The sequence below is a fragment of the Rousettus aegyptiacus genome, unplaced genomic scaffold (genome assembly GCF_014176215.1).
Source record: "Rousettus aegyptiacus isolate mRouAeg1 unplaced genomic scaffold, mRouAeg1.p scaffold_m13_p_8, whole genome shotgun sequence".
In the NCBI taxonomy this organism is placed as follows: Eukaryota; Metazoa; Chordata; class Mammalia; order Chiroptera; family Pteropodidae; genus Rousettus; species Rousettus aegyptiacus.
This window is the reverse complement of record NW_023416311.1, coordinates 60032959-60046166: the sequence shown is the minus strand read 5'-3', so window position 1 is coordinate 60046166 and position 13208 is coordinate 60032959. Positions and strand designations below refer to the sequence as shown.

The 13208-nt window shown below is 34.9% G+C and overlaps 1 protein-coding gene across 1 annotated transcript in view; it reads left to right on the top strand.

The window, feature by feature from the left end:
• LOC118606905 overlaps nucleotides 1–13208 on the top strand; it is a 68437-nt gene that overhangs the window by 22124 nt on the left and 33105 nt on the right. The window lies entirely within an intron of this gene.

The window sequence follows — 13208 nt, the reverse complement described above, 5'->3', positions numbered from 1 at the left end:
TTTTCATGAAAATACCTAACATATTCTGTATACTGATGAAATTATAGATCTCTCTCTCTTTTTCCTTTTTTTTTTTTAACACCTGGAACAGCTATGTGGTTTATCTAATCTTTTAAATACAGACATTTTACTTTTCATCAAGGTTTCTAGGAACTGCATTTAAATGCAACTGGTTTAGCCCTAAGCTTTGGGAAATTTTCGTGTTATTTTCATCTACTTTTGTTACTCTTGTATTTCTGACTCTCCTATACAATGTGGTTCCTTGCTAAGCGTCAATGGTAGAACTACCTCACTCAGTTTCTTTGCTAAATCAGACAGATCCTCATATTCAGTGTCTAACTGCAAAAGCATTTCACTTTCTCACATGAGGATGTCAAACTGTATTGTTTATGTATTTCTATGTTTCTGTTTTTTTATATATATATATATTACAAAATGCATCTTTCTGAATTGAGAGATGGGAAGTCATATTAGATTAAAGAATTTGTTGGAACTTCTCACCTGGTAGGAAGACCTGGCTAGGAAGTAAGCTTTTTATGTTGCTTACAAATTTCACTAGTGTATAGCTTGAAGCCTGAAGTACTACCCTTTAAAATAGGAATTCCTTGTCACAAAATAAAGGTTGAGCTGTTGCTGGGTACACTTAGAAGCAGAGCAGGTTTAGAATAGATCTTCAAAAAGAAAGAAAACGCAATTGAAGAGGAAGATTTGATAATGTTATAATTCTCTATCCTGAAGAAATGGAATCTTTTGAATTCTCTTCTCTTGGTAGGGAGAGAAAATATCTATACTGCAATGATTGTGGTACTATTTAAACTATATACATTAGAATAAAGATTTTCCAGAAAAGTCATTTAAATTTTCTAGGTTTAATTCAACCTCCTATACAGAAAGAAAAATATCTCGATAGAAATAAATTAATATCTGCACATCTGTTCATCAGTAGTGGTCTCTCTCACAAAGACGATCATTACTTAATAGAATTTCTGTGATGATGGACGTGTTTTATATCTGCATTGTCCATCATGGTAACCACTAGCTACATGTGGCTATTCAGCACTTAAAAAGTGCATAGTGCAATGAAGAAACTAAAGTTTGAATTTTATTTAAATTTAATTTACTTAAATTTACATAGGTCACATGTGACTAGTATCTACTATACTAGTATTTTGCTTTCATCAGAATTTAAAATATCCTCCAGCAAGAATTTCTAATCTGGTATTCTATCATACAATATCATTTTTTAATTTACTTTAATATTTGAATTGCCATTTTCCCAGAGATGAATTCTTTTAATACTGTTGATGGGAAGACATTATAACATTGTTTTATAAGCCAGGGGTAGCAACTTTTAAATGACCATCATAAACAAGTCTGTGTCTAAAAAGAAAACACTGTAATGAAAGTTCTAACTATGGTGATAAATATTTTCAAAAGTTTAGCTCCAACTTCTGTAATACATTCTTGCAAATAATTCCCCAAATGTAACCAGCCTACAAAAATGCTCACTAGCCTTGATTTCCCAAAGCTGATTCTGCTCCCAAAGCACATATCAGGCTTTAAAACTACTCCCGTGGCCTTTTCAGTCATTTAGTGAAAATGAACATAGGATGCATGATGATATTTTAATAATATTACTAATGCAGTAATATAATAGAATAATTACCTAAAAATACTCTGAGAATTTAAAATTTACTTTGTAGGTTATTGGTTATTTGTGGGATCCCGAACTAGAGATCATGAGAGACTTTTTAAAAATAGAAGATATAACACTCGTCTTCTTAGGGACTTTATTTATTAGACTTGGTCGGGTGTATCTATTTGGATAGAATTTAAATTGGTTAAGAAGAGAGGAGAGACATCTCTCGGCAGAACCTTGAACAAGCTACTTGGAGTGTTCCTCTTACTGTAAAACATCCAGATTCTAGATAAAACATACTTTCTAATAAATTATTCGACTTGCAAAAAAATTTTGGAGATCTCCAAAGATTCCTTTCCCTCACCTCAGAACCTCTCCAAAAACTAAAAAGTGTGAGTGGAAGTGGAGTTGAGAACAGTAAGCAAACAGGAAATGGGGGAATGGCAAATCGATTCTGATGGGTCATACTGCGAGGATGCTGTTGGGAGAATAGCAGCCATATGCTCTATTAGACTTCTCATAAACCTAACCTTATTAAAAGAGCAGGAAGAAGTAACAACCACATTTATAGACCCAGATTTTTAGTCTCCTTTGATGTCTTTTGGTATCTTCAATTAGATAGTTAACCACTTGCGTACTGCCAGATCTATTTTCGGAAAAACAGTCTATCCTTAAAAGCCAGTAACCTGTGTGGAGCAAACATGGTCTCCATTAAGGGAATCCTACAAATCACAGTCTTCGATGTCCTCATAAAATATCATTCGATATCTGTAATGCCTGAAAAATTGTTTTCATTCAGAAACATGGACTATGTGACCTCTGAGTACTTAAGCACTGCCTCAATTTATTATGTAATTATGTATTTTAAAGTTTATCTCAATTTTTATTATGAAAATTCCAAACATATTAACAAATAGAATAATATAATAAACTCCCATACAACTACACTTACCTTCAATAACTGTCATCTCATGGGCAATTTTGTTTCATTATTTCCACTTCCCACCCCACTCTAAATTTTTTGAAGCCAATTCCAGACCTGATATCATTTAATCCTTTAATATTTCAGAAGTGTCTTTAAAAGATTAGGACTTGTTTTTTTTAACTGAAAATATGAACCAGATTTTAAAAATGAGTTATATCTAAAAAGTTAATACTTCCTTATTGTCATCAAATATGTATCATCAGTATTCAAAATTTCCCATATATTTATAAATTTTACTGTTTGAAACAATAAAAATAAGATCCATATGTTGTAATTGATTATTTCACTTCTCTTTTAATCTATAGGTTTCACCTTGTCTATTTATTTTTGATTATTCTTTGAGGAATCTGGATTGTTTGTGCTGTAGAGCTTTTTTTTTTTTTTTCCTGATGAATTCCTGTGGAGTTGTTTAATAAGCTCCTCTGTTCCATATCTTTCTTATTAATTGGTAATTAGGACTAGGAACTTGACCAAATTCATTTGGAGGAGACCGGGCAAGATTACTGGTTCTCTCTCTTTTTGTGATGTTAGCAGGTACTGATCATTGTTTATATCCATTTATTCCTTAGGGCTCAGGAGTACTCAGACTTGTGTAGTTTCCTCATACATTTGCCCTGATCAGTACTCTGCTAAATTCTTGAATGGGACTCTCTGCAGATCTCAGGAGACCTTTTTCTGTACAGCAGCTCTCTGTCAGGTGCTCTGTCCTGTGAACTGTAGCCTCCTTATTCTCCCTTACTTTCAGTTCTGTTTCTTTGACTCAGGCAGTTTGCCTCCCTGCCTGTTGAGTTGCCCTTCCTGTGCTACTGCTGAGAAACCCTCAAAAAAGTAGGCAAGATAAACATAAGAGTCACCTTCTTGGCTTCTCGTCTCTCAGAGATCACTGTTTTTTGTTGCCTGATGTCCCATGTCTTAAAAATTATTGTTTCATATATTTTGTCACATTTTGTTGTTATTAATGTTGTTTAGAAATAAGGGTGTATCCAGCCCCTCTTAATCCATCTTGGCTAGAATAGGAAATCTCTCCAATTTTTTTCTGAAAAAAATAGTTCAGACATAGCTTATTAATCCAAACAACATCTTAATATGAAGCACAATATTTAAAACCACTTGGGAAATGTTCTAATTTAAGTGTGTGTGTGTGTGTGTGTGTGTGTGTGTGTGTGTGTGCACGCATGTGTCCTTTGAAACACTGCTATGGTCTTAAAACTGCCAATGCAACTTCCAGGACCTCTTGCTGACATTTGCACTCCCAACTAATTATGTTTTTCTCACACGTTGTCCTATTTTATTTTTTGTCATTAAAGGCAATTTTGTGGTTCATTTGTTCTTTCATTCAACAAATATTTTCGAGTACCTACTATATGTTGTATAAAGTGTTGGAGATATAGGATGAATGAACACTGTTTTCTCCTTCAAAATCTTGCAATTTATTTTTACACTGAAACTTGTGCACAAATGTTCGTAAGAGCTTTTATTGGTAATAACCCAAAATTGAAAATACTCAACTGTCTAACAATGGATGAATGGTTAAACAGTGTTAGAAATCCATAGTTTGGAATACTACTCAGCAATAAAAAGCAATGAGCTATTGATATGGGCAACAACTTAGATGAACCTCAAGGAAGTTATGCCCAGTGAAAATAGTTTATCTTAAAAGGATACATTACTGTTTATATCCATTTATACAACATTCATAATGTAACATAATTACAGAGATGGAGGACAGATTAGTGGTTGCCAGGGGTGAGAGGAGAAGGGAGAGAGTAGATGCCCACATAAAAGGGTAACACTAGAATCTTACGATGATAGTACAGTTAAGTGTCTCGATTGTGGCAGTGCTTTCTCAAAGCTGCACATGTAATAAAGTTGCATCCAGCTATATACACAAACACGAATAAGAACTTGTATACCGATGAAATATGAATAAGCATTATGGATTTTGCCAATGTCCATTACCTGGTTTTGATATTGTAGTTATGCAAGATAATAACACTGGGAGTGGGGGGGGGGAGGGACTGGGGAAAGGGTACACAGCACAGTATATTTCTTTGTGCCCTCTTGTGAGTTTTTAATTATTTCAAATGAATGTTTTTTTCTCATTAAAAACTTGCAATTTCATGGAGGATGCGAAGAACTAAATAGCCAATTACGACACACTGTACTAATACTCAATTAAGAGGGAGTACTATAGAGTATACGTACATAGGAATACCCTGTTCCCATTTTCAAGCCAATGTCTCTGCTACTTCTTACTATTCCCTTGTCTCCTAAAACTTCCCTGTCGGGGCCTGCTTGTGTTTGAGGGGCATATATTAGCAGAAAAGGACTTGTGGAAAGCTTACGACTGACCCTCCCCCACTTCCACCACACGTAGCGATGTGTCCTTCCCATTTAGGCCTCAGCAAAATACTTTAACCGTACAAGGCAAGCATTTTATAAGAATGAGCACATATGAAGTTAACAGGAGTCTCTGGCTCACATGACATGTTCAAATGTAAATTCAAAGACCCATTTCAAATTTAAAAATCAGTGAGTTTTGGGTAACACATGGCTTTGGCTCCTCTTGGACCTTCTCCTGCCATCAGTACCCATCAGCCAAAGCTTTACTCTGACCTGTTTAGAAATAGCCTTTGTATGTGAAGGGAAACACATATCTGCAGTGAATTTCTACATCCCTTGTTGCTTCTTACTGTAACTTATTTTAATTCAGTGACAGAATGCCACATATTTTGAGTTTTCATCAGTTATGAAAGTTTTTTTTTTTTCTCTTGGAACTAAGTAGAAAACACATTATTTCTGAAAAGTGGAGGGGAACACATTTGGTTTTGTTAATATTTAGCAGAAAGCACTAGAAAAGCTCCTCAATGTGAATTTATGCTCTTGTCCTATTGTGACAACTCAGCTGTCTTAAAATTTTTATTAGGTTGTGTCTAATGAATAGGTAGGCTTATAACATATAAGCTGGAAATTTGTGATATTTTGTCTTTGTTGTTGTTGCAGAAACTTGCCCTTCCTTTCAGTGTCAAGAAAACTTCCTAAGAGTTGCCACTGGACTAAAGAGAGTGTCTGAGTCTGGACCTACGTGTGTTACTGGAATATTTGCTGGGGAGAAAACATTCTTAGAGTTTTTAATCTGAATTGAGTCTCCCTGAAATAGAATCTCAAAGTATATGTATAAGCAGCTTTGGTTTGTGTCATTTACCTTTACCAACATAGTAGCCATTTTGAGATTACCTACATCTACTTTACAAAAATTCACACTTAGTTCTATCTTTTGAACTCATTCTTTTATAGAATTGATGAAATGGTGAGGCCTTGAACCATTTATGTAATTTTGCTAAAATAGAAGTAATGTATTTTAAATTTAAAGGCCGCTTATTGGTTAGATCCTGAGACTTTTTCTTACTTTTTTATTGTGGCCAATTGTATACTACTTTTCAATTTGAGCATTTTATTAATTTTAATTTTCTGAAATAAAATCATTATTTGTGAACTAAATTCTTTAAGACTATTTTAAGAAAATACACCAAAATGTCAATAGTCTAGCTGACTTAGAATATTTCTTTCTCGTCTTCTGGTAATTTGTGGTGATTGTGTGACCCTGGTTTTTATATGGCCATAATCTTTTCTGTATTCTGTCCTATCTCTATATATCTGAGAAAATTATTACTTAATTTTTATTCTTATTTATTTCCTTAAAATTAAATTATGAGGACTCTAAATGTTACATAACATTACACACATTCTATATTTTTCTGACAATCTTAAGATTGTTTCTGTGTTAGGCTGGATACTTAATACTATTAAGTAAGATTATGAGTTTTTTTTTGGCAGAGGAATAGAGATTAATAGGAAACAGTGGCTTTTTTATAGATTTGGGAAGCTACTGAGGTGTTTATTTCTCCTAAGTATCCTAAATATCCTTGAAATACTAATTTTGGAATAAGAGTTGCATAGACACCAATATAATCCCTCCAGTTTACAGAGAGGCACTGCTACCATCTCTGTTCTTTGCCCTGCCTCTGCTTGAGCAAAGGTGAGCTGAATGTACTGATGCCCTCACCTGCAGCCAAGCTTGTAAGTATCTGGACCAAACTCAACAACAGTAGGAAGCATACTTAGACCCTTTGATTTTCTCTTTCTCACTGAGTACATCTGGTGGCCCAGCTACCACTGCCGGGCTCCCATGTTACTGCTCATTCTCATCTTGAATCCGTGTAGTCCACTGGATCTGGGACACCATGACTGTGGGCCTAGTCCCAGAGGCCTGTGTTGTCTCTATAGTTAAGAGATTACCCCATTTTTTCACTTTATGAGACTAGGCCTCTGCTAGGTCTCCTTGAATCTTTAGATGTATCTCTATGCCCTTATTCCACACTGTGGTATATCACAGAATATGATCAGATGTGATAATGAGCACCTGTTTTTTTAGGTATTCCAGACATTCATTCTTTCCTCTGTCTGATTTGTAACCATGTTACCTATAGTTGCTTGCATGATTTCAGAGCTCTCCGTGCCCTTTGAAGGTTGTTCCTCTCTATCTCCTTGACCCTTGAGTGATAGCATGGATGAGATCAGCTCTGTATTTATGATCTCAAATGTGAATATTGGCCTGGTATTGCTAAATATGCATCATACCTCACACCTGTAACTGGGAGAAGGACCACAGACATAACCTCCCATGCTCTGGAGAGTGGTGCCTCACTGATTGCATCATAGTAAGAAGCTCACTCACTTTCTTATTTGCTGTTAAGCTTTTCTTAGTTCCAAAAATCTTTTTTTTTTTTGTAACTTACAATAAAACTATTAAAATAAGAGGGAGAACCAAGCAAGTGATAAAAAGGGGGTGGAGTAAAACTACACCAGAAAACTAAGGCCGTCCCAAAAATGCCTGAAGTTAAACTTGAATTTTAGGCTGAAGTGTTCTGCCTGCCAGAAAAAAAAAGGCAAGCATAAATACTGATGCCACTTGTCACATCAGAGTCAGACAGGAGATTCAAATCGCCAGGAGAGATTCTCTTGTATTGTATTGTGCATTGTTGGAAAGACCGTATCGAGAGGCTCATTATATAAAGTTTTTTTTTTTTATATCAGATAATCATATTAAAATATCGGTGTGTGTTGCTAAATGTTAGTCTCCTTTTCTATCATGAAATCCTTTGAAAAGGATTTTTTTTTTTCAGGATGCCTTTAGAATAGTACTGTCCACTAATTTTCTAGTATCCACAATAAAAATAAAAAGACACACGTGAAAACAATTTAATGATATTTGGATTCTACTAAATATATCCCAAAATACTATTATCTCAACAGGCAACTGATATAAAAACTACTGATATATTTTACTTTTTTTTTTTCTTTTTTAACTAAGCCTTTGAAGTGCAGTGTCTATTTTACACTTACAGCACAACTCAGTTTGGACTAATCACATTGAGTGTTCAACAGCCACATGTGAGTGGGTGGGGTAGGTGGGAAGGGCAACTCTTGTTAGGTGTAATAGTCTTGTGATGCTTTCAGTCGTGAGATTTCTTAGCTGAAATTCACATCAGGAAACTTGAATGGAAAATTCTTTAGTGTTCTGGGTGGTCATGAATCCAGAAGTTATCATTATATGTCACCAGAACTAATTTGACGAGAGGAACGCATAGATTCAGTTATTCTCAAAAAAGTCAGTAACTGATTCTGAAAACTTTTGGACCCTGGCTTTCAGTTCCCTCATTACTAGAAAATGCGCTAATTTATGTTGTCTGGGAAATTCTCTTGATCTATTTTTATGCTACCTGCTTCCTTAAGACTTCTGTGATTTGATCAGCTTCCTCTCCTAGGATTTCTAATGGGAATTAGTTTGTAATTTTTCAATGAAATTCATGACTTTCTGCTTGACATACATTTAATTTCTTTGTTATCCCTGTTGAGAACTGAGGCTTCTTGGCTATCCTCCTTTAGCATCTTGCAGGGAGTATAGTCAGTAATGCTTATCGATAGAACATCTATGTGTCTTCTCCTCTAATTTATGGTTTAAAAGGCACGAACATGCTTTTGACTTTTTTAGTGTATTTGTAGTTACTAGCATAGTGCAGTATACACAGCCAATGCTTAATGAATTCTTGCTGACTGGACCCATGACTTATAGTTGACCTTCTTAGTCTTGGTCTATATCCATGAAACTGTTAAATTACATACTTGGAAAGAAAATCACTTTTAATTTGGAGGAAGAAATACAAACACACAATTACCAACCTTCCTTGATGGCTCCCAACTATGAAAAAAGGAAAGAATTAATAAAGAGAGTGCTACTACTTTTTGTTAAAAACTAATAAAGTGTAATAAATATTTTTTGCTGGAAGGAAAAGTATGACTATTGTTGTAGGTTCTAAACATTATAATGAAAGAGTCTAGTCTATGGATATTTGATTCATTCATTCTTTCATTCAGTAAACACTTACTGAACACCTACGATGATTAAGATATTGTGTTGGGTGCAGGGTATAAGTAGAGATAAGTTTTGATCTTTCCAAATTAATATTTTATTTGGAAAGTCGGATTGTGCCAAAACCTGTTTAAAAACATTTCTAAGTTTAGAGCAAGCTAGCTACTAATGGAAAAAATATTCAGGAAGTCCAATTTTCATTGTTTTTCCTTCAATGGTATTGGCTAGTAAGTATTTTTAGGATAAATATATAGATAGTGGTTTGTTTTTAAAGAAGTTACATTGTGGGACGAGGTAGCCAAGTGGTGAAGGCGATGGACTGTTAAAGAAGTTACATTATTTGGCATTTATTACATTTTATTTATTTCCTTGATTGATTAATTGCAGTTAAATTACCTTAGCATGCTAGAACAGATTTTACAGATTTTGACATATGATTAAACAGCATAAAGCGTAACTAATGCGGTTTTAGTGGCATGCTATGTATTAAAGCGTAAAATCTAAACGCACACTTCATCAAGAGTTTTTGCAGTTATGGTGAATTATAAAGATTCAGTTATTGGAAGCCCCTACCCCCACACCCTTGTTAGGGAGGGGCAGGAATTTTATAATTGAGATTATTATAGAAGAGTGTCCTGACATAACTGATTGACTTTAGTGATGTGCCTTGAAAGTTCAAATTCAAGGTGCGCACTTATTTCAGTCAGCTTATTCTGAATGTTTAAATAAGAAATACTATTTCTGGGTATTCTGAATAACTCGTTGTACATTTATTCCTAATAGTGAGCATTTGGACTAATGATGGATTACTAATGAGCATGTAAATGTACCACCTGATTACATTAATATATGCTCTTCCATGACAAGGTCTGAAATGAACAGTTCTAATATGTATTTCTTTTCCCCAAATGGCACTGTGGTGTATACTGAGCAGGACTGAGACAAGGGTGTTTTTCTTAAGAGCCACTGATTTAGTCAATTATAAAAAATCACATTATAATAAATGCTGTTCTAAGAATTTTGATTAACCTTTAAATAAATGTTACTTTGGAAAAAAATCTGCCAAATGTGTTAATGATAAATTGTGAAGTGGTAGTAATTACAGGTATGGCTTTATAGATAATATAGTTAATTGATACCACCCTCTCAAAACATATATAGCACATCAGCTGTTATGAGGCTGGGTGATAGTGATGGTGTCTACAGAATTTTTGATACATTGATGATGACATGAGTAAAATGGAAACTGAGAGTGCTCACCAGGGTCAAACTCTCATGAACATCTGCTGCCCATGGTCAAGTAAATTTTTAATGACGCATAGTCACTACACACCTTTCAGCTTTCTGGAAAGGTAAGTGTACATTGATCTGTCTATATTAGCCTCGCAGAGTACTTCAGACATCTCTGCATGAACACTATTATTTAATAAAATAGGAGCTTTTTTTTTTTTTTTTTTTAACAAGCTCAGCATTTGTTCCTTGGATGGCTGTATTGTTGTAGTTGTTGTTTTTAACTCAAGTCTCATGTTCATTCTTTGTTTGACAATGTAGTATTAATGCAGCTGCATAAAAAAGTAAGCAAAATTAAGGAATGGGTCTGATTATGAAGGTTCATTGCTATTATAAGAAAGCCAGAGCACACATCCATTTCTTCTTTGTTAATGTATAGGGTGCTGACTGCATAAAATTGCTTGGAAAGACATTAAGGATACACAGGCAATTCTGTTGAGGTGTGCAGTAGGATGCTTTTATGTTGGCAATAAAGGTGGTCAAACATAAAAATAAAAGGTGACCAAAACAGTTTGTAATTGCTCTAGATCGGAACATTTATATAGGGACATCTACTCGTTTTTAAGACTTTAGTTTTCATCTGAGTTTGGAGTTTATAACAAAGAATCCTGAATTCACTCATTGTTCGAGTAAATCAGATTAGATGGTGTTAAATCCCACTCCAGGAATAAAGTCTACAGGTAGAACTTCCTAGAGGCATGGATATTGCTTGGTGGACGTGGTGCACTGTTTACTGAATTTATCTAAGAAAATGGAACAAGAGTGGGTTCCTGTTGAGCTGTAGGGTTGGCCATCGATGACAATGTCTGGAGTTGCCTTGCGTGCAAATAATAAGGCACTTTTCCCTGCCATTTCAAGGCCACAGAGTTGGTTATCAGGTTCCACAAATGCCTCCTTTACCTGCTTACTGGTATCTGAAGTTTCATAATTAGGGTTCAGAAATCTTTGGATTTTGCGAATATTCCTAGAAATAATAATATTTTAGTTAAATCAGATTCATAGAAGTCAGTGTGAGTGAGTTTATTAGCTTTTTCTGGAGGTTTTGGAGGTAGGGGATAGAGAAACATGAAGATGTTGGGTAAGGAGGAATAAGAGGGACTGCTTTCTGGGCATGAAGGGGAGAGGAGCAGAGAGGGAAAGACTCTGAGTGAGGAGACTTGGAACAGCAGAGGACAAGATTTACTTTCTTTAAATACAGGAAATATTGTTTTAAAACACCTTTTAAAAGTCCTGGTTGAAAACTGGATTTGTTTCTAATTTTATTTAGGTATAAAATTTATAATTTTATTATCAGATATTTTCCATACATTACACAGTTCATTTATTCCAGAAGCATTTATTGAACAAGTACTATGGGCTAAAATTATATTGGATGCTAAGGAAAAATAACATGAGTCCTATCCATAATGTTTTATCAGTCACCATGCTTTTGGCTATAGGTTACGGAAAACCTTACTCCAAATGGCTTTAGCAATAAAGTAATTTGTTGGCTCACACCACTGAAAGTCCAGAGGTAGGTGAAATTCAAGAACATTTTAATCCAATAGTTTTGACTTAGTTTTCCTTCCATTCTTTTTCCTTACCCTCTCTGTGGATCAGCTTCATCAGTGCCTAGTAGCAAGATGGCTATCAAATAAAAGGAGCTATTTCAGAGACTTTCTAGAAGAGCTAGCAAAGCTTTCCCAGAAGCATTAAAGAAACCTCTTCTTGGATTTTATTAGCCCAAGAGACCAAGATTATGCAGGCAATTATTGGACTGGTGGTTGCAGACATGTGTGGGTTCAGTGAGATTACTGAGGCGGGTATCCACTCTAAGCCAGTGGAGATGGGGACTTCAGGGGAGGATACCTTGAAGATGTGCTGCCCAACTAAACCCAAGAGGACGAAAAGGAATGAGGATGTGGGAAGGGCATGTAGGGAATGAGAAAAGTGAGTGCACAGACACAGAAATCTATTGCATCAAAGCAGCTACCTTTATTCATTCTTCAGGTCTCAGCTTCACTTATCTTCCCTAGGAGGTTTAAAAGAACCTTGTGTGGCTTCAGAGTTCCCTGTTCTTAGCCTGTCTTAACACTCATGAGCACTTCTTCGTTACTCTTTCAACTGCCTGTTCTCCAATAGACTCTGTGCGGGCCAATTCCATGTCAGTCTAATTGTCGCCTCTATTCCTGGTGCCTGCCACTGTACCCGGCACATCATACACAGTTAAATATTTGTCAAATGTATGTATGAATGAATGATTTATTATTATTTTGTGAAATAACAACAATTTGGGCCTGTTCATTACTACATTGGCAACTTTCATGGCCTTGATTAGACAGACGTCTTACAGTCATAAAATCTGGGCATTAAAACTCTTGAGGAGTCTGAGGATTCTGATTCTCATATGACTATTTTGAATAGAATTTTCTTGAGCATAGTTATGTGTTTTTATACACCATGTAATCCCAATGCAAGATAGGACCTTAAAAGCCATCAAGACTTTTATCTGTTGGATGAATGGTTTTTTTTTTCTTTTTTTTTAATTGAAAAACTAAGTCTTCGCGCACCACATTCTTTAAAAGATTAGCCTTATACGTATAAAGCTTAGGTGAGTTTCTGATGTTTTTCTAGAGTTGTGATTTTTGAAATTTCTAATTAAAAAATTAATACATTATTTTATTGACGTTTATCAGAAATTACCTGTTTTCTCTATTATGTGCAGTGAGTTTGAGAAAATATTTTGTTAGTGTTTGTAAACACTTTTAAAATTAATTACTCCTACAAATTCGAAATCTCTTAATTTAAGTTATTCCTTATAATGTCATCCAGATAGAATGGTTTTATTGATTAAGTCCTCATTTTTAAGCTTGTTAGCTTTC